Raw genomic sequence first — 21,692 nt, forward strand, 5'->3', positions numbered from 1 at the left:
GCTAGCCAATACTGTGAATGTACATACCTCAGAGAAAACTGCTGCTGGGTAAGTTGACTTGGCTGAAGCTTCATGGTCTCCAAAAGATATAACTGTTGCAGTATCATCATCACTGTCATGAGGAACTTCTGGGTCACTGGAGCTCGGCACTGAGATTCCAGACGAACTGCTTGGCGGCCGTGATGCTAGCAGACTTAGCAGCTGTTGTACTTTTTGCTCAGACAAGGGGTTTTTACCATCATGATCAAAAACTCTTTCTTGCTTCTTGGACGCAGATGCTCATCAATCTCCTTCAGCTGTAAAAGCTGAAAGTCTAGGAGGGCCGCAGTTACAATCAGATCATCCCTGGGGAAACGGCTGTCAAAACTGTTCAGTGGGAGACTTTTCAGGGATGTCAAAGCACGCGATTCTTCAACTTCACTATCAGGTGCTACTAAAATATGTTTAAGATGAGCTCGATATAGCATTGCAACATTAAGAGCAGGGTATTCGTCTCCTTCCACTGCATTTACCACCTCCTTAAAGCTTGCTAGAAACGAGCAGAGAGCAGTAACAAGGTCAAATTGTTCTTCAGTTGGTACTAGCCCGTTTCTACCAATGCGGCACAAAATTGTGGTCACAGGCTGCTTTAGTTCCAAGAAGCTCTTCAACATGGTGAAGCTGGCTCACCAGTGAGTAGGAACTTCCTGTTTCAGAGATCGAAACAATTCATCACTTCTAGGAGTTCCAAGAAAGAGTTCGGTACTACACTCTGCTACACTTACAATTGGAAGCTGTTCGTGAGCTTCAAGCACTTCATTTAACTCGCTGAATGCTTCAACAACAGTTTCAAACCTCAAATTCTTTTTCAGTCAAATTTGTTTGTTTGTTTGTATATATCTTGATTATCCAATCCTTGTTTTGTTATTCTTCATCTTCGTCAAAGATGAATAAGTTGAGCTGATTACTTAAGATTATACCCACAGAATTAGCTCTGCAAGTCCAACAGCCAAATCGAACCAAAATCAACAAATTACGAAAAAAGCACAGGGCCAAATAGACATAATGGCAGCGCGCCGCCGAAATTTTTCTCTACACCGGCGCGTCTTCCATTGGTGGTGCGCACCGATAAATCGGGGCAGCGTCAGGGTCTAGAGAGAACAAGTGAAAAGTCGGTTCAATCTGTCCTTATTGCTATGTATTGTCCACAGAACATGTGGCTGATGTGTTTGACATGAGAGACTTTCTCTGTAAGTACAGGAAGTTCCCGTGCTGCTCTCTCATCTCCTCATTAAATTCTTTTGGCTGAACTTGTGATAATAATGGGAATGTATCGTTGAAAATAGTAGTCAGATGCGTTCAATACTCTAGGTTCTTCTACTTGTAGGGTGACCTAGTGTGATGATCGTCTCAATGTCTCAATGAGCTAAATTCCAAATTGTAAGCATTACCAACCGCATATTAAAAAAGCACTGCATTAACTGCAGTTCCTTGTGATAACTCGCCGTTTCCATTCCAAGCTTCTTGTACCAACAGCTCTCAAAATTATATTTTGGTTAAGGGTGAAATCCTTCTTTTTAGTTGTGGGTTAATTTTGCCACATGAATGTAATTTCTGATTTGAGTGGTAATGGCTATTAATGTTGGATTTACTCATATCGTCAGATATAGTCATTTCTAGTAATGCCATTGGCTATAAAAGTCATCAGAATACTCGTAGCCTAGAGCAGTGGTTCTAAAACTTTTTACCAACAAAACATTTTAGGTACCCTTTCTCACTTACGGGTACTAAGTAAACTATAGCTAAAATATTAAACAAATCTTGGTTTTTCTAAATTTTAAACAAAACGCGTAACCCTTAAAAATACTTGCGTCCCCCAAGGGGTATGCCATATCACAGTGTGAGTATTAGAAATAAGTTAAGATATGGTGTCTTATCGGTGTGATTTGACCACTGATGAAGTCCAGATAACGCAGACTGAATTACTTTCTAGGTTTTAATCAAACCCAAAATTCAGTCAAGCAGAAATTATTCCTGGGTTGAGTTTCCGTGCCCAATATGGCTTGACAAGTGAAAGGACTTTGCTAGTTAAATCGAGGGTCAATGCCAGTAAATAATGCCACTTCCTTGAAACGGTGGTATGATACAGTACTGGTTTGAAATTTTGGTTAAAGTCTCCCTTACTCTGAAAGCACCAAGGACATCAAAATGAAAATATTTTTTGCCCCTGGACATTTCTCAGATCTATTCGCATCTGAAAACCGTAATTTCTAAGTTTTTTTTCTAGTTGTTTCAAAATGATGGTTATTAGGGCTATATCACATTTTGTCAATGTTGCCATGCTGAACCTTGAAAACGAATCAGCGAAACTAATTCCTTAAATTTGGCAGCGCTTTTTGTCCATAAAACTTCAAATATTAACAACATGTTGATTGCCAAAGACAATTACGTATTCATAGGAAAGCTACGTCGTCTTAAGCAGTTTGAGGCCTTGTCTTTTTAGTTAATTTTTTGTTGATTTTTTTTTTACCCACCATCCGTATCACCCGTTGTAATTCAATTCAATGGTGTAATTCAATTACAAAGAAATATGTAGGGAATTGCAGATAAAATTACTAAATTTCGATTTAAGAATTGAAGGATTTTTTTTATCGAAGAAGCCAAAAAATCATTTTTCAAAATCTAGGGGGATGCAATTTTTTTCGAAAACACACAAATAGATAATTTTCAAAATCAAAAGGAGGGGCTTTGTATGTTTAAAAAAAAATACTTCAAAATTATGTGGTTGTGCGCAAGGTCGTATCCAGGATTTTTGTTCAAGGGACTGGGGGGCTACAATTTTTTAATGCCTAAAAAATGTGTTTCTATGTATTTCTGTTATGGTTTTATGAGTCGGGAAAAATTGGGAGGCGGGGGTTCAAACCCTCTAACCCTTCCCCTGGATAGCTGTTCAAGTTTACACTTAGCCAATTTTAACAATTAGGTTTCGTTTCTCTGTCCCTGGCTCTTTAGGGCCTCGCTTTGGTTAATCTTTGCATGCCCATGCTTTCAGAAAGATGTAGTATTCCCACATTTCTACTTAGATCCAAGAAGGTTCTGTTTTAAGTTAGCTATTTGCATAACGTTGTGTCGTTGTCCCTTGTAATACATGAATCGTATCACTCCAACTTGTTGAAAATCAAACACTATTTCAAGCATGAACTTAAAATGTTTTGATTTTAAATACCTATATTGTAATATATGTCTCAAATTTGCAATCGACAGAAATTCTTAAATCTCAGTTAGGTGAAATCCAGCAGCACGTCTGAAATATGCACTTTATGGTTTTTAAGTACCATTCCAAATTAAATAATTAATGAACCAATTGAGGAAAATAATCCTAGAAGCAGTTTTCTATTTCGGTTCGAATTTTGAGAAGTGTTTATGGGACCCTAATTTTAACACCTATTTTATATATATTTTATGTATACACATTTTGGTACTCCTTTATTAAACGTACTCTTTTATATACTGCTAGTTTGGTTAATGCTAATGAAATAAAATAAAATAGGATGTATATATAATAGTTTAGAAACAAATTTGGGCTAAATAAGGGGGGGGGGTGGGGTGGAGGGTAAAGCATAGCATATATTATTAAATAACCTAACCTAACCTAGGTCCCTCCCCCCCCCCCCGAAACCCCCAAAAATAACAGTTTAAATATTGTATACGCAATGAAAACCACGCTATGCATTGCATTACTCTATAGCGGTGTCTTGAATTAACCCGTCAAAAACGGGTTTTTCGTGACTGGTTTCAATTGCAGTATATAAAAGAGTACGTTTAATACAGGAGCACCCACATTTTTTTTTTTTATACAGAATAAACATTTTCGTATTAAATTTGTTTCAAACAGATATTAAATAATAATAATAATTTTTTGAAGTCCGCTACAAAAACATAAGCGGAGTAAAGGGGAAAAACAAGAAAAGAAAACACACTTGCATATATAACAACTAAACAACACTTACATGGAAATAAAAGATTCAACACTCGTAAATAAACACTCGTAAAGTGTAGAAAGGGACTCGGCTAAATTTTTAAACGCTATCTTTCGCGCAGATAATTCCTGCATAAGTGCAGCTTCTGTTGGATCAGGAACATCAAATCGAGAAATGTCCTATTTTCTACTAAATTGTATCTCAGAAGCCTCTGTTCGGAACGCCTTTTTCTGCAAAACATTATGCCTTCGCCTCTGGGACTGGACGAATCATGTTTGCCCCCAGAGGAAATTTTTTTGGCTTCTTGGTAATTTTGATTAAAATGGCTTTCTAGAAATTTTGATTCAGCGTCATATATGGTGCTTAGAAGCAAAATCAACATAGTAATAAATTCTAATGGCTCTAATAGGTTTTCGTCACATACAAAATGGTAAGTCACACGGTACGTCACATGGTACGTCAATGGCTCTAATAGGTTTCGTCACATACAAAATGGCACGTCACATGGTACGTCAATGGCTCTAATATGTTTCGTCACATACAAAATGGCACGTCACATGGTACGTCAAAGGTACGTCAATGGCTCTAATAGGTTTCGTCACATATAAAACGGTAGCCTACTAGTGTCCAAATTTGCGATGCCACAAGCCCATTTGTCACTTTTTTGAATTATTATGATGTCGCCGATAAAACTCTTATTCTGGGATCTTGATCGTTAATTCCTAGCCCTGGTTGAAATTAGAAATCTGAAGGTATAGTTGAGGATTGTTCAATTTTTCCTCTGGCTTAAAAAATTGTTCGCTACAGATAGTTCCATTGTTTCGAGCAGTATGTTAATACATTCACGTTTTATTTGGATTCTCATGGAATCAAGTTCAATGAATAGGATAGTTAACAGCATTGCTCCATCGATTAGTAACATCTCTTTTCCAATTGAAAATAAAGCATATCATATCCCCCACCCCCTGGAAAATGTATGTTGTTACTCTCACGGTCAAACATTGGCTTTTGCACTTGGTACGCTTTGATTTTACGCTATCCAGCATCCCCCAGCTATAACTCTTCAAGTAATCATGAAAAACTTACGACTTGTGTTTTCACAATTAGAAATCGATCTCCTCCCTTTGCTTGTCATTTGAAGCATTTCGAAAGCTTTAAACCGCCTGGAAAGCTACCATGGTAACAAATGTTCTAAAATGAAAGCTTTTGTCGCTTAGAGATAGGAGATTCTTTGAACCATCGAGTTCAACTTTTTCCTATTGCTATGTATAGTGATAAGGAAAAAGAATAATATTCAGTAAAACTAGGCTGTGATAGCATTAATCAAATTATAAAAACCATTGCAGTGCAAAAGACGTTTTGTGACATTCATATCTCAAGTAACTTATATCCCGGCCTTCAAAGATTTTGTCAAAAAGATCAAGGACTGCCCCCCCCCCCATCTTTAGACTTAAGACAGCAAGAATGTAACTATAAAGACTCTGCTATCGTAGTCTAAAATACGTTTTGTGACATTCTTTTTTCAAATAATTTATATATCAGGTTTAAAGAGCTCAATCAAAACGATTAAGTACTGACACCTTCCCCTACCATCTATAATTATACTTTGAAAAAAATGGGAGGGGGCTCGTAATTTCAGTATAGAATTGACACTAGTGTGTAACTAACTTATTGTTAGCCAAATTGACTGGTCATCGCCATGCGCATTTTTCGTCAATGTCGACTTCTCCTAGGTATGTGGTGGGATTTTTTTGGGGATGAGGGGATACATATAATACTTATCGGAAATGTAATGACAAGATGTGATGCCTTAGATTATTTGTTATGTTTGCTTCATTAAAGCATGCGGTAAGTGAACGCACATGTGAACACATACGTGACGTTTATACCAAACTCACAACTGCGTCTAGCCACGTGAGGCCTACGTTTACGGTCCTTATATGAACTTAAAGCTGTAAACTAGATTCGAAAACTTCCTGTTGTCCAGTATAAGTTCCATTAAGCGCATATGTAGAAGTTCGTCCTGGTGGTAGAAATTCAGAAAAAGATGTTTTTTTTTCGAGCAAATAAAGGTAAAAAAAAAGAAGGTAAATAATACGGTATTGGACTTTACAGTCTCTACCGGCGGTGCTGATCTCCGTTTCTTGGCCTTTCAGCCAGGAATTGCAATGGGGGGCTGGGGGCCAACCATCTTGTGCTTTCGCACACCCTTCCTGTTTACCTTCCCAAATTTTTCCAGGTACCCATTTAAAGCTAGGTCGACTCTGGCTGAGCTTACAGAGTCACGCCACTGACCCCCGTTCCAAACCAAATAATTGAGAAAATAACATGTTGTATATTATTGAATCTCTCGTTCGTGTTATTCTTAAAAACTTCATTTTTGACTAGTTTGACAGTTGAGTTATTTTTTTTTTTTTTTGAAGGTAGTTATTAATTTCGGATTCAGTCTTTTCTAATAAATATTAAAATTCTCGAAGTATAGACCTTTAGCACCCAAGCTAGCTTTAAACACCTTTAAGAGCTTTACCACCTCAAGCTGAGCCCCCAAAGAAGATAATTCAGGGCACTGATTCAGTGGTCGGGCCACGGAATCAGGATTTTGTTTTAAAAAGGACCAAATTTAAAAAGATAACGGAAAAGCAGGTAACACTACATGAAAAAATGCAATTAATTTGTATGAAATTATCATTGCACTTGATAGGCTTTGCTCTTATGCAGCGGGATTGGCCAACAGCTTTCTTGGTATTCTAGCCATCTAACGACTATGTCAAAGAACGGCCGTTGCTACCCGGCCATTTTTTTCACTATGCATTAAGTTTGAAAGAGACAATAGTTTTACCTAATAATATAACCGATACAAGCCTTTTTTCGTTCATAAATACACAATAGTACAGCCTAACGTTTTTTAATCGGTTTGATCCTTTGAACTTCAGTGGCTGAAGGAATTTGCATAATAAAGCTAAAATTTTACAAGTCAAGCCATATAGTACAAGTCGTCATTGCAAAATATTATATCTAAGCTCTGGCCTGTTTTTTCTTGACGCTTATTTTTTTTTTTTTCATGAGAAATTGGACTACTGTTTATATACCGTGTATATACCCACGGAATTTGTATTGCATACTGACATCTACATTCTGCTTGCTGGAGATAACTGCCCAATGTTAGGATCCGTCTGATCGATACCTAACCAAACAGTCTCTCAAAGTATTGCTCATTGCAGAATGTTGCAAAGTTGACTAGGCTGTAGGTTACTTATCTCCACCCTACGCCACTAGCTACAGTAATAAGCGACTTTAGCTACTTCATGGTTTGAAAAAAATCTTCCACATGGCTAGACACCTCTCCGAAATGGGTCAACACCCCCCCCCCCCTTTTTTTAAACAAAATACTTGTTACGGATCTGACAGTTCGCACTGAAAATATGGATATTTCTTCCATTTGGAAGACGAGTCATATTGATACCCCCTCCTCACTTGACACGTTCGCATTAATTTTTTGGGCAGGGGAAGCATGTTTCATTGGATAATTTAGATAGAGGCTCCTTAAATTCGAAACTTCAAGTGGACCCAGCCCCCAAGACCCCTCGGTACGGTCCCCCTACGAAAAAAGCGCACTTCTTGGTTGCTGAATGTCTTAAAAAGATTTTCTGCATATTATAGTTCTTACGCAGAATGAGTTGACCCCCTGCCCCCTTCCTCCGAAACGCTCGTCACGGACGATGGTCCTTTTAGCGGGTTTTGTCTTTTTCTTTGGAAGGGGGAGTTATATCCCGAGGGCAAAGACCTATTACTAGGCTCCAATTGTGGGTAAAGTTTCACTGGGAAAGCTGATGCAAATAAGATACTCTGTTGATAGCAATCAAACAGTTCGTGGTAACTAACTCTAAGTAAGGAGCGATCCGGCTAAATAGTAACCGAAAATCTAAAAAACGGAATTTTGATACCAATAGATCAAACAGTTCGTGGTAACGAACTGTAAGTAAGGAGCGACCCGGCTCAATGGTAACCGAAACTCTAGAAAACGGGTTTTTGATACCAATAGATACATCAGAAGAATTAGATTTCAATGCTGATTTCAAATATATAAATTTCATCAAGTTTAGTCTTACCCATCAAAAGTTAAGCGCATGAAAAAATTTGGCTGATTTTCGAAAAAAGGGGGAAAGACCCCCTAAAAGTTATATAACCTTAATGAAAATCACACTATCATATTCAGCATATCAGATAACCCTACTGTAGAGGTTTCAAGCTCCTATCTACAGAAATGTGGAATTTTGCATTTTTTGCCAGAAGAAAGATCACGGATGCGTCTATATTTTTTTTTTTTTTTTTTTTTCAGGGGTGATCGTATTGACCCAGTGGTCCTAGAATATCGTGGGAGGGCTCATTCGAACGGAAATTAAAAGTTCTAGTGCCCTTTTTAAGTGACCAAAAAAGTGGAGGGCAACTAGGCCCCCTCCCACGCTCATTTTTTCCCAAAGTAACCTGATCAAAATTTTGAGATAGCCATTTTGTTCAGCATGGTTGAAAATATGATAATTATGTCTTTTAGGATGACTTAATCCCCCGAAGTCCCCGGGAGGGAGGGCTGAAAGTTATGAACTTTACCCAATGTTAACATATAGTATTGGTTATTAGGAAGTATACAGACTTTTTCAGGGGGGATTTTTTCTGGTAGTAAAGGGCTGGCTGGGTCGGGGGTTATTTGGGAGGATCTTTCCATGAAGGAATTTTTTATGGGGGAAGGGACATTGCTATGAAGGGGGCGCCGGATTTCCCAGCATTATTTAAAAAAAATCAGAAATTAAATATAAAAAAAACAAGTTTTCCAACTGAAAATAAGGAGTAACATCAAAAATTAAAACGAACAGAAAATATTACCTGTATGATTGGGATCACCCCCTAGTCAATACCTCGCCCTTTAAGCCAAAGATTTTTTAGTAATTTCATACGAGCTATTTATTCTACATAACGGTCTTTGTGATTATGGGGTCATTTTTAAAGAATTGGAACAAAATTTTAACTTTAGCTTATAGAGCGAGTTATTGACTAGGGGGCGAGCCCCCTAATATACGTATTCAAAATATATGAATATAGAAGTCGTAAGTTACGTATAATTATTACTAATAAAAACGTTCGTAAATAAAATTAAACAAGTTTCGAGAAAGCCATTTAACCAAATAAAAGTAAAATTAATATGCAAATTTTGTTTCAATTATTCATGCACGGTGAGCCAAAATCAAAACCTGCATTACTTCAAAAACGTTCAAAAATTAAATAAAAAAACGAGTTTTTTTTAACTGAAATTAAGGAACGACGTTAAAACTTAAAACGAACAAAAGTTAGTCCGTACATGAAAGGGGCTGTCCCCTCCTCAACGCCTCGCTCTTTAACGCTGAAGTTTGACTTTCCCACGACTCTTTTTAAACAATAAAAAACTTTAGCGTATAGAGCAAGGCGTTGAGGAGGGGGCAGCTCCTTTCATATACGGAATAACTTCTGTTCGTTTTAAGTTTTAACGTCGTTCCTTACTTTCAGTTAAAAAAAACTTGTTTTTTTTATTTAATTTATCAAAAGAATCGTCTTATTATGCTGATCTCAAATATATAAGTTGAATTAAGTTTGGTCTTACTCATTAAAGGCTACTAAATTTTCCTGATTTTGAAAAAGGGGAAATACCCCCTAAAAGTCATAGAATGTAAATGAAAATAGCACCATCAGATTCAGCGTATCAGATAACTTTGTTGTAGAAGTTCAAGCTGTATCTCTAAAAGTGTGGGATTTTTTTTTTTTCGCCAGAAGAAAGATCACGGACACGTGTTTATTTGTTTTGTTTTTTTGCTCAGGGGTGATCGTACCTACCCAATGGTCCTAGAATATCGTGAGAGGTTCATTTGAGCGTAAATTAAAAATTCTAGTGCCCTTTTTAAGTGACCAAAAATATTGGGGGGCAACTAAGACCCCTCCTCCGCCTCTTTTTTCCTAAAATCGTCCTATCAAAATTTTGAGATAAACATTTTGTTAATCATAGTTGAAAGGCCCAATAACTATACCTTTGGATATAACATGACCCCCTTCCCCCTCAGCCCCAGAGGAAAGGTCTTTAAGTTATAAAATTTGCCCAATGTTTACGCATACTATTTGTTATTAAGAAGAATGTATGCATTTTTTTGGGGGGAGGGGCGAATTTTCTGCGGGGGTTTTTCCACTGGGGAATTTTCCATGGGGTGGGAAATCCTAGGGGGTAAACTTGCCAGGGGGAGTTATACACTGGGGGAATTTGTCAGAATTCTTGTACAAAATTCTTTTTAGGTGTCTTGCTTTCTCTTTTCCGTCTCAATTTTACGCGTGAGGTTGTTAAAGGTAATTGTCCGGGGTAAATTCTCTAGAGGATATATTTTCGTGGGGAGGGGGATTTCTCCATGTAGGTGGGGCCAGATTTCTTGGCGATTTTTAAAAAACGATCAGAAATTAAACTACAAACACAAGTTTCATCTCATAAAAGTAAGCAGAAACGTTAAAACTTACAATGAACAACACCATTACGTATATGAAGGGGATTGCCTCAACCTCGTCAACACGTCCCTTGCGCTTACGTTTGAAATTTTGTAGACACAAGGGTCGTTTAATTAAAACATTTAGATGCTTTTTTAGAAGTGCTAAAAAACTTTAGTGTGAAGAACGAGTTGTTGTAGAGGCGTCAATCCCCCTCGTATACGTAATAATTTCTGTTCGTTTTAAGTTTTAATTTTGGCTCCTTACTTTCAATTGAAAAAAACTTGTTTTTTTATTTTTTATTTAATTACATTGAATACGTTAATTTAGAATGAAGACGCGTGGAGGTCAAGGAGGCACACTTGTGCCTCTATAAAGAGGCGACCCACCACAATGTTAAGCGATTTCAGGTCCTAGAGGTCGCAGAGAGACGGCGGTAATCGCATTTTGTAGCCCAAGCTCAAACTAAGAAACTTGCAAAATTTCATCCTCCTCCGACTTTATCTTCATGGGGTAAACTGGGCCGGAAGTTTGGACCCTCCCACCACAGCCCCCCGTTAATGTTGTCCGATTGGGCTGAAATTTAGAGGTTAAGCTTTCCTAGGGCCCGGGAGCTTATCCTCGAAATTTCAGCTTAATCCGATCACTCCTTCTGTTTACAAAAAACCAAATTTCGCCACTTAAAATTCATTTCTTTTTTTTTATTAGCCACGCCTACAGGCCACAGTTGGCAACGGATCCGGTTGAATGAGGACTCATTTGAAGCAGAATTTGACCTGTTAGGGCCTTTTGATATTTTCAGACCGAAAAAATTATCCACCGAATTTACATTTACGAAAAACCTCGTTTTCCTATATTAGCCCATGTTAATTTTTCCCACCACAACCCCCCTTTAACGTTGTCTGATCGGGCTGAAATTTAGAGGATAAGCTTTCCTGAGGCCTGGAAACTTATCCTCAAAATTTCAGCTCAATTTGATCACTCCTTTCTGGTTTTCCAAAAAACACATATCAAGATTTTTGAGAATTTGCTTGCGTCGAAAATAGCTTCTATTTCCTAAACAAAAATCACTCTTGTGTTTGCACAGTCCAGTGGTTGATACTCCCGACTTTCAGGCGGAAAACCTGGGTTCGATTCACCATCAGAGCAACTTTTTTATATACTTTGAGAAGAAACTCAGTTTCTTTTTTAAATTATTTGAAAAAAATTACGTTTTCTAAAGAGTTAAAGAGGCTGAGTTACAAGGTCGACCCTTAAAACGTACAGGGATTAGGAGGCACAGTTGGGGGGCTGTTAAAGAGGCTGAGTCACAAGTTCGAACCTTAAAACGTACAGGGATTAGGAGGCACCCTGTACGACGTGATTTGAGTATTCAGGAATTAAAAGCCTTAACACAAGAATGTTCAAGAGCGGGGGTTTGGGGGGCGGCAGCCCCCAACTTTAACTCCTGACACGATCAGCTAACAGTTAGTCAAGCAATAATAAGTAATAAACTGTACAAAAACGTGCAGAAATTATTTGAAAAAAACTACGTTTTCTAAAGAGTTAAAGAGGCTGAGTTACAAGGTCGAACCTTAAAACGTACAGGGATTAGGAGGCACAGTTGGGGGGCTACCACCCCCAAACCCCCCGCTTTCGCAGCCTTTAAATATAAAAAAAAATTTCTTTAAACTGAAAGTAAGGAGCGACATTAAAACTTAAAACGAACAGAAATTATTCCGTATATGAAAGAGGCTGTGCCCTCCTCAACGCCTCGCTCTTTACGCTAAAGTTTTTATTGTTTAAAAAAAGAGTTGTGAGAAAGTCAAACTTTAGCGTAAAGAGCGAGGCGTTGAGGAGGGCACAGCCTCTTTCATATACGGAATAATTTCTGTTCGTTTTAAGTTTTAATGTCGCTCCTTACTTTCAGTTTAAAGAAATTTTTTTATATTTAAAGGCTGCGAAAGCGGGGTTTGGGGGTGGTAGCCCCAACTGTCCTCCAATCCTGTACGTTTTGAGGTTCGACCTTGTAACTCAGCCTCTTTAACTCTTTAGAAAACGTAGTTTTTTTCAAATAATATATTAAAGTAACGTAATTTGGTGTCTAGTGACACATAGCTTTGCAGCAGAATTGCCAGTTCGCGAAAATTAGCGGAGCAAGGATTTTTTTTTTTAAGAAGATACATAAACAATGTCTTTCATTTCACCAAAATAAAAGATATTTTTCAAAATCCACGGGGGCAATAAAATGTTGCCAGCATGTGCGGAGGGAGTTTTGTTTCGGAGGAAAGGAGTAACTTAAAAGCAAAAACGCAAAAATAAGTGAATTTTATGGAAAATTAAAAAGCTATTGTAAATATCTCCAGATTTTTTATGGGGAGAGGGCGTGGATCCAAATATCTATTCCGTCCGTGTAATTGCCTGGCTCTCTGCCAAAATGTAATGCAAATCTTCTACAGTAATTGCGGAAAAGAAGGTGTACACATCTGGACAGACTTCAAATTGTGTAGAAAAATCGAAGGAACTGGGAAGTGCCACTAGAACAAGGAGCAGCTTTTTCTAAACAACCTCAACATGAATTTGACTGATTAGATAAAAGTTAAAGCAGCTTTTCGTTTTTATGAGTTTAGAATGGTTTTTGCAATTATGAAATTTATATAATTTGTTTCGTGAAGTGTTTTTTGTATTTGTAGTATATCTGGGCGCCTTGATGAAAAGAAAAAAAAACGATTAAAAATTAGGTTAAATTTACCTATGCACTTTATCTAAACTAAGACACATCCTATTGGCAACCAGACATGGCGTAGAGAGTCAAAGAAATACATCAAATATGGTGTACTAGTTATCCATCCAACCAAGATCTGGTGATGAATATTGATGGCGGTAATTATCTTGTTTCAGGTTACATTTAATTTTTGTGGTTTTCAGTTTTGTTTATGTGTCAAAAGATTCGATTGATAAGATGTCCTACTTTTTGACAAAGCTTACATTTTTCTCTTCGGCCCGGAACTACCTTTAGCTTTAAGCGAATTCAAGAAGCATAGCCAACATAGGTCGAACCCCTAGGCTGCTTCCTGACGTAGTTGAGTGATTTTGATGAGTAGGTTTTTCTTCAGGAGGGGAAAGGTTTATTTTTGGGCTGGGTCTGTTAAAGGTCTCGATTTGTCATGTTTGCTATATCTGTTGCGTAATTCATGTATTTCTTTTACAGAGGGAGGGGATCAGTCAATGTTGGCCTTCTCCTATCCTTAGAGCAAGTGAAGCTTTTGTCAGAGTGGCGATTCAGAATACCCTTCTGATCTTCCCCATTGTAAAAGCCTCGAGAGAGTAGACAGCCATCAAAAACATATTTGTCGTTGAAAGACAACCCACCTAAAATTGATGAGAGCAGATCGAATACAAATTGAGTCAGTCAGGTCTAAATAGAAAGCACAAGCTCAGCCAGTTTACCCCTTGAGTGAACTCTGACCCTGTTTCGCATTAATCGCAGAGCGGAGGGACCGATTCTGGTACCAAACGACACCTTTTTTGAAAATCAACGCTGTTGTGGTAGTGGAAAATGAACTTGGTTAGCACCTTATTGATTTAAGGAGATGAGTTTTCTCTCAGCTCCTGATCGCACTTAGGAGTCTTTTGAATAAATGCTTTGTCCTTTCTCGTCCACGCCAGTATCAGAACTGCTCGTTGTTTCTGGGACATGCACAGGAATTTACTTAGAAAGGAATAAGAGGGCGCAATAGCCCCATAGATTTCGAAAAACGTATTTTTTTTTGTTGGTATTTCATAAAAATTGAAAACTACTTGCCGTCCCATCCAAATTATTGCGAATTAGTGCCCCCAAGGTAGAATTAACAAATTCTTATTGTTTAAATTTTTACGGACGAAAGCGTCGTCAAATTCTACAAGTTTGTTTTTCTTATTTTCCAAGCTTAAAACTACCATAAATCACCGTTATTAAATAAATGAAACCCAAATGAAAAGAAATTACAATAGATAACCTAGTCAAACTCAACACGAACAAAAATTAAAAGGAATAGGGCTGACAACCCCCATGCCTTCTCAAGACCAAGACATAATTTGCACTTCACAAAAAAAAAAAAAAAATGACCGTGTATTGTTTTCATTTCAGTTTTGTTCATTTCATTTGCATTTATTGTTTTGTTTTCAGTAAAGTGCAAATTATGTTCTCGTCTTGAGAAGTCGTGGGGGTTGTCAGCCCTACTCTTGTTAACATTTGCTCGTTTTGAGTTTGACTAGATTATCTATTGTAATTTCTGTTCGAATGGGTTTCATTCATTTATCGATGGTGATTTGGGGTAGTTTTACGCTTGGAAAATTATTTGAATTTATTTCTATTTATTTTCGGCTTAATGGAGCTTTTTACTATTCTTTGACAAACTATTTTGTGGAAAAAGTTTTTTTAAATTAACTTTGTTCGTTTTTTATTGACATAATCTTTTTCATGGAAATAAAAAATTAAAAAAAAAACAAATAAATAACTATTTTTTAACTGAAAGTTAGGAGCAACGTCAAAACTTAAAACGAACAGATATTATTAGGTATATGAAAGGAGTTTCCTCCCCTCAAGACCTCGCTCCATTCTTAAAGAATTAGGACAAAGAGTTGAAACTTTAGCGCAAAGAGCAAGGTCTTGAGGAGGAGTCAATCCCTTTCATATACGTAATAATTTCTATTCGTTTAAAGTTTTAACGTTACTCCTTACTTTCAGTTCAAAAATCTTGTATTTTTTTTACTTTCTGATCGTTTTTAAATGATACAGGGAAATCCGGCGCCCCCTCTATGAAAAGTTACTTCCCCCAACGCGAAATTCCACCATGGAAAGTTCTTTTCATGTAAAATACTCCCCCCCCTCCGCCTGGGAAATTCCCCCAGATAAATCCATTCTAGCTGAAAATTCCACCCAGAAAATTTGTCGTGGATGAAAAATTCTTCGTCTATGAAAAATTCCTTCCCCTTCGCAAAATTCCTCCGTGGAAAGTTCTTTTCAAGTAAAATCCCCCCCCCCCGCCGGGAAAATTCCCCTAGATAATTCCGTTCTAGCTGAAAATCCCACCCAGAAAAATTCTTGTGGATGAAAAATTCTTCGTAGCGCACTTTCATTTGAAGAAGACTTTAATTTCTGATTGTTTTTAAAATCTTGCCGGTAATCCCCTCCACCGTGGAAAAGTTTTCCAGCAAAAAGCCAGCAAAAGGTTGTTTTCCAGCGGAGTTTTTTTGGGGGGAGGGGGGTATAAAAGAAACTTTAAAAAACGAGTCAAAAATGTGAAATTTATATCTACTCCCTTATTATTTCTGGGAATATATCTGATGGTCTACGCTGTTATTATAAAAGTAAAGACTGAAGAGTAACATTAACCCCCCAAAATGAGCAGAATTTTTCCGTATAAAAGGGGGACTGCCGCTTCCTCATCTATACCTCCACCTCATGGTCGCAGAAACTTTGGAGTCTTCTCATTAGAACAGAAATTGAAAGTTCTAGTCCTTTTTTTAAGGTCAAAAGGGATTGGAGACCATCCAGTCGCGTAGGGGTGTATAATCCGGGGGAATATTTTCCGAGAGGGTATTTTCCGTGTGGGGGGAGTATTTTCCGGGTTGTATTTTCCGGAAGGTAAACGCCGACCATCGCTTAGATTAAGTTTTGTTGATGAAGGTTGTTGAGCTGCCAAAAATAGTGTTGTTTTTTGGCAATCTAGCTGTAGCCAAACGAGAAGCAGAACTTACTGTAATGGGATGGGAAGCTCCCATAGGAAAATATTTAAGAAGGGAGTATTTCATGGGAGAGAGCAAAAAATAAAGCTCTGAATAGAAGGATGGAGGAGGGGCTTGTGCAGCTATGTTGACCTCAGGTAGTTGCTTCCCGTGGTGTCTATCTTTTATGCTAGAAAGAAAAACTTTATGCTCGATAAATTTCAAGTGCTCGATTTCTTTTAGATTGCAAGGAAGATTAATTTGGTTGAAATTTTCGAAGGGTCGTGCGAAATTTTCAGAAAAAAAAATGAAAAGGGAAATTGAGGTCACGGTTATAATGAAGTAATTTTTTTCATTTTTGATAAATCTTCGTTGAAATGGACCGTCTCTGGGAAACAGTGCGAAAATTTGGGTTTTGAATTGGAAAAAGGATTTGGTTTTTGTGATTTTTTTTTCCTTTTGTCGTGTTTTATGAATAATTGATTTTAAAATAAATTAAGCGAAACTGTATTAATTAGGCAAAACAAACAAGGAAGTTAAATGTGTGATTTTGTTTTGCAATAGTTTAGTAACAAATTAATTTATATGCCACAAGGCTTTTTTTGTATGTTCAGGTTTATGCATCACTAACTGTAGCATATTCACCTTTTGGTAATGAGATAAATTATTAAATATCTTATGCTTCTTCTTCCTTATCCGATCGATTCCTTATGCCAATGAAGTATGAATTTAAAATGTAAAATCATTTATTACCATTCTTTTTTTTATAGTTCTTCCAGCGCAAAAAGTACTTAGAACTGCTGACAAGGAGACAAAAAAAAAGCAAGAGGGGTGGTAGCCTAAATTTAAATATAAACAGATATAAACGGTAGGAAGGGTAGCAAGGATTTTAAGGGTGGAAGAACTCCATTTTGAAAGGAAAGGAGTCTAGCTACCAATTTATCAAACAGTAGATACACAGAGCCCCAGGGGAATACTTTCGAAAATTCTTGCGATCCTTAAAGTTTCTGTTCTTTTTGCTGGTTTGAAATTTCACACGGAAGAACCAATCAGGTGTGATTAACTTTTCAATCGCATTGAAATTTCACACAGAAACAGAAGAGAACGGTTAAGGGTTGAAAAGGCGGGGCACACTAAGAAATAGTGCGATTGGCTTGTGAAAACCCGTCACAGATCAATAGGTTTTCAACTAGTCTTTACTTTCAGATGTTAACTGAAAGAACTGATGTTTTTAAAAAAACGTCACGAGCATTAACTAATGGAATCGAAGCCCACTTTCTACCACGGAACTGTAAAAAAGTAATTTCTATTTTTCGCTTTGGTGCATATTTATATGTTCTCAATCATTGTTTTCAAGGAAGAAGTTTGAACCCTCAGAAGCCTTCCGCTTCTTGATACGTCACTGGTTTGTGTCAAGCTTTCTTCAATTCTTAATTTCATTCGAAATAATTGACTGGGTGCCCCCCTCCTCCCCCACACACACAAACACAAAACAAAGAAACTTGAAATTTTTTATTATTACAGCACTAGGTCTACGAGAACTTTCCGATAGTTTTGGATGACATAAAGAAAAGGAGAATTATCCCATTTTTGTCGAAAATGGGTTTTGTACAAGGCTTCGTCAAACTTTGTTTGTGGAATCGATTGTTGTGGTCACTCTTCAATAATGTAGTTCTTGATGCACAGTCAGCTGTTCCCACATCATTCATCTTTGCCGGTCTTGATTTATCTCTCGTATGTTATGCAGACGACATTCTGAATGTGAGCGGCACTATCCAGCGCATAAGCGAGACTTTCGCAACGCTACAATCTGAGTATGCGAAACTAGGTCTTCAGTTCAATGCTGAAAAGTCCGAAGTTGTATTCTTCAATTGGAAGCAAGCGTCACCTAGGGGTATTCCTCTCGGAAATAGTACGATTAAGCCAGTAGATCATATCATCTACCTCGGTCTTCCCATTGGTTCGTCAGTAATGCACACGCGACAACTATTAATTGCTCACATTGAGCGTAGAGTTGGGTTATCATATGCTTCTTTTGTAACTAATAAGTTACGGTTCAACCGCCGTCTTCTCTCGAAACTTTTTAACTCTGTTGCTCCACCACACTATCTGTACATATCGCCGTTTTGAAAAATGCTCACAATATCTGACAAGTCAAAAATTTGTTTCAGTTTTCTTCTGGTTCGCAAAATATCTTTTACGTTTTCCCCCTTTGACGCGCAATTCTTATCTGATTAGAAAATTCAGCATTGCTGACCCCATTATAGCCGTAGAAAAGCAAATTCGTGCTTATAATTCCCGTTTAATGAAGTTGAATCATCCCTGGTCGTCAGCATTAACCCATTAGTTAAGATGTATTTGTTGTTTTTTTTTTTATTTTATTTTATTTTTTTATTTCTTTTTTTTTTTATAAGTGTTTGTTTTCGCGCTTAGTGTAATTAGTGTTTGGTTTTTTTTTTTGTTTTTTTTTTACCAAATAAGGATTGATGCAATGATTTTCATATTTTTTATTTTTTTTAAGTATTTAGGAGCCAAAAAAAAAAGAAAAAAAACATGTCGCGTACCTACAGAGCAGTGTATAATTGTGTTTTTTTTTCTCGTTTTGTGTAACTTGTTCTAAGTACTGATTTAGATCTTAGCTCCAGCGTTCGTCACTACAAATCACATGTATAACTCCTAAGTTTATGTGTATTGCTTTTTTTTTTTTTTTTGCTCATTGCTTATTGCTCCGTCGTTTCCTTTTTTGTATGACGGGTTTTCCAATAAATAATAATAATAATAATATATATATATATATATATATATATATATATATATATATATATATATATATATATATATATATATATATATATATATATATATATATATATATATATATATATATATATATATATATATATATATATATATATATATATATATATATATATATATATATATATATATATATATATATATATATATATATATATATATATATATATATATTTATTTATATATATATATATATATATATATATATACTCTCTCTCTCTCTCTCTCTCTCTCTCTCTCTCTCTCTCTCTCTCTCTCTCTCTCTCTCTCTCTCTCTCTCTCTCTCTCTCTCTCTCTCTCTCTCTCTCTCTCTCTCTCTCTCTCTCTCTCTCTCTCTCTCTCTCTCTCTCTCTCTCTCTCTCTCTCTCTCTCTCTCTCTATATATATATATATATATTTATTTATTTATTTATTTAAAATACCTTTTTTTTGGGTATCTTCGATTCAAGTAAATGAAAAACAACAAAAGTGCAATTGAAAAATACATGCATTTTGTCCCTTGATATTCCCGTGAATTGACACAGCTAAGTCAAGAACCGCAAACAGACATGTACTTGGAGGAGCTATTTGGGTCCAGCCCTCCCCAACATAAGAGGAAATCGTTATCTGCGTGCCTGACGACAAAATCAGATTTAATTCTTATTTGGTATGCTTAATCTTGAAATTTTCTGATCTCCAAATTATTATTGGGTAACTTATTTCACCCTAGGATTCTGGGGGAAATTTCACCCTTTAAGGAAACCCTTATAGCACCGCCTTTCAACATTTTAAGCGTAATGAAACCCAAGGTTTCCAAAAGCATAGAGCCAGTAACGTCACAACCCACGAGGCCCCTGCCTGATCACCCTAACAAAACAATCCAGCTCTCCCTCCATGACCCCATATGTTTTTAAAAGTACATCTTTGGGGTATTTTCATTCTATCCTAAAAAGGCGACACTGAAAAGTTTTTGTTTTCGCGTGCGAATATTCTTAGAAAAAAATGTATATGCAAAGAAGCTGACAATGTCATATCTTCTTTGGGTTTTGCTTCTCAACACAAACTTTACAGCCAACACATCGCACAAGGGAAACTAAGTGAAAATAATAATGGAAAGCAACTCGGCTGTGATAATTAAAAAAGGGCGAAACATGCCATTTTGAGTCAAAAATGAGTTATGTATGTTTCTTTGGTTAACTCTAGCACTAGGAATCGAATGGTCCGGTCAGGGTTGTTCCATCTCGTACTGCTACGAAGATTTAAAAAATATGATCATAGCCACGCCACTTCTGGTCATATGTTCCCTTTATCTCCATTTGCCTCATCCTTCAGAGTGACCACACCTGACAATTTTTTTTTTCACTTTTTGGCTCTCCTGAAAAGTCACAAAAATGGTATATGTGGCCCTTTTAATAAACACAGCCAAGCTGATAATGTCAGACCTTTTTTGAGATTTGCTTCTCAACACAAACTTCTTAGCTAGTGCCTGGCACAAGCGAAGCTGAACAGTTTTTCCGTTTTAGGATGCGAATATTCTTAGAAAAAATATAAATGGCAATTAGCTAACAATGTCATCTCCTTTGAGTTTTTTTCTCTCAATACGGACTTCTCAGCTAATACCTCCCTTGAGAGGATGTTACAAACGCTTTCCTTTTTTAATTACGGAGATTGTTAGAAAAAGCGTAAATGGGAAACAGCTGATAATGTCATTTTTTCTTTGGGCTTTGCTTCTCTAACTTAAATTTCCCAACCGAATCCTCGTACTAGCAGTAGTGGAACCTGTTTACCATTTTTGCTCTTAGCTTCTCTTAGAAAAAGTGTAAAATGGAAAGCAGCTGATAACAGTCATGTCTCCTTCGAGATTTGCTTTGGCTTGCAAATATTCATTCTTTATTCAGTTTAGTTTACCCAATAAAAGAAAAGAAAATGTGTACCCAACTGCAAGGTGTGTTTACAACTTCTTTTTTTTTTGGGGGGGGGGGGGTTATTTGTAATTGAGTTTTTTTTTTAATAATCTAAATTGAGTTGAATTGTTCCGAAGAAAAAAAGAGAGATGATTTCTATCATATGTTATTTTGCTTGATTCCCGCAAATCTTGATCCACACTACAATACTTCGGATTTTAAAACAAAATTCTAACTAATCTGTTTTGATTTTTTTTAGGTAAGATCCCGCTGAAGAAAAGCAGACTGACAGAGAACCGTAAGTATTATTTCTTCTTTCTTTCTTTATTATTTGTGTCATTGTTTGCTTTTACATTACCCTATTGAGTTTTCCCCTTCCTTCATAATCATTTCATTCATATTTGTGATTTTTGATCTTATTATTTCCCTTTTTTCTGTTTTATATTACATCCAACTCCGTGGTTTAGAATTCGAAACCTCAGTGGACTCACCAACATCAGTTGAAAACCTACGGAGCTTGCTGTCAAACTACCCCGCTGTTCCTAAAAGTATTTGCCCGCCTACTGTGCTCTTATTCGTTTGGTGTATTTTTTTTTCTTGTGGAAGTGTTTGTTTCTTTTGTTTTTGTTACTCCGCTCTCTTTTTTTATAGTGGGTTATGAACAATAATTATTATTACTAACACTGGAAATAGCAAATTCATTATAAATTAGTATAATTGAGTTTGGTACTCAAAAAGCGCTATGTTCCAAGGCATTAGTTTTATAGGAAGTGAGAAAAAGAAAAATGAGTCAGTTTTTAAACTTATAGGCTATAGTTACGGTACTGTTAAAATTAAGTACGGTACTGTT

At 36.7% G+C, this 21,692-nt stretch overlaps 1 protein-coding gene across 2 annotated transcripts in view; it reads right to left on the reverse strand.

The window, feature by feature from the left end:
• Fas3 (fasciclin 3) overlaps window positions 1-21,692 on the reverse strand; it is a 263,488-nt gene that overhangs the window by 138,831 nt on the left and 102,965 nt on the right. The gene's annotated exons all lie outside the window — the stretch shown is intronic.

Source organism: Artemia sp. Qi Xiang Cuo, chromosome 1 (assembly GCF_049724085.1).
Source record: "Artemia sp. Qi Xiang Cuo chromosome 1, ASM4972408v1, whole genome shotgun sequence".
NCBI classification, from domain to species: domain Eukaryota; kingdom Metazoa; phylum Arthropoda; class Branchiopoda; order Anostraca; family Artemiidae; genus Artemia; species Artemia sp. Qi Xiang Cuo.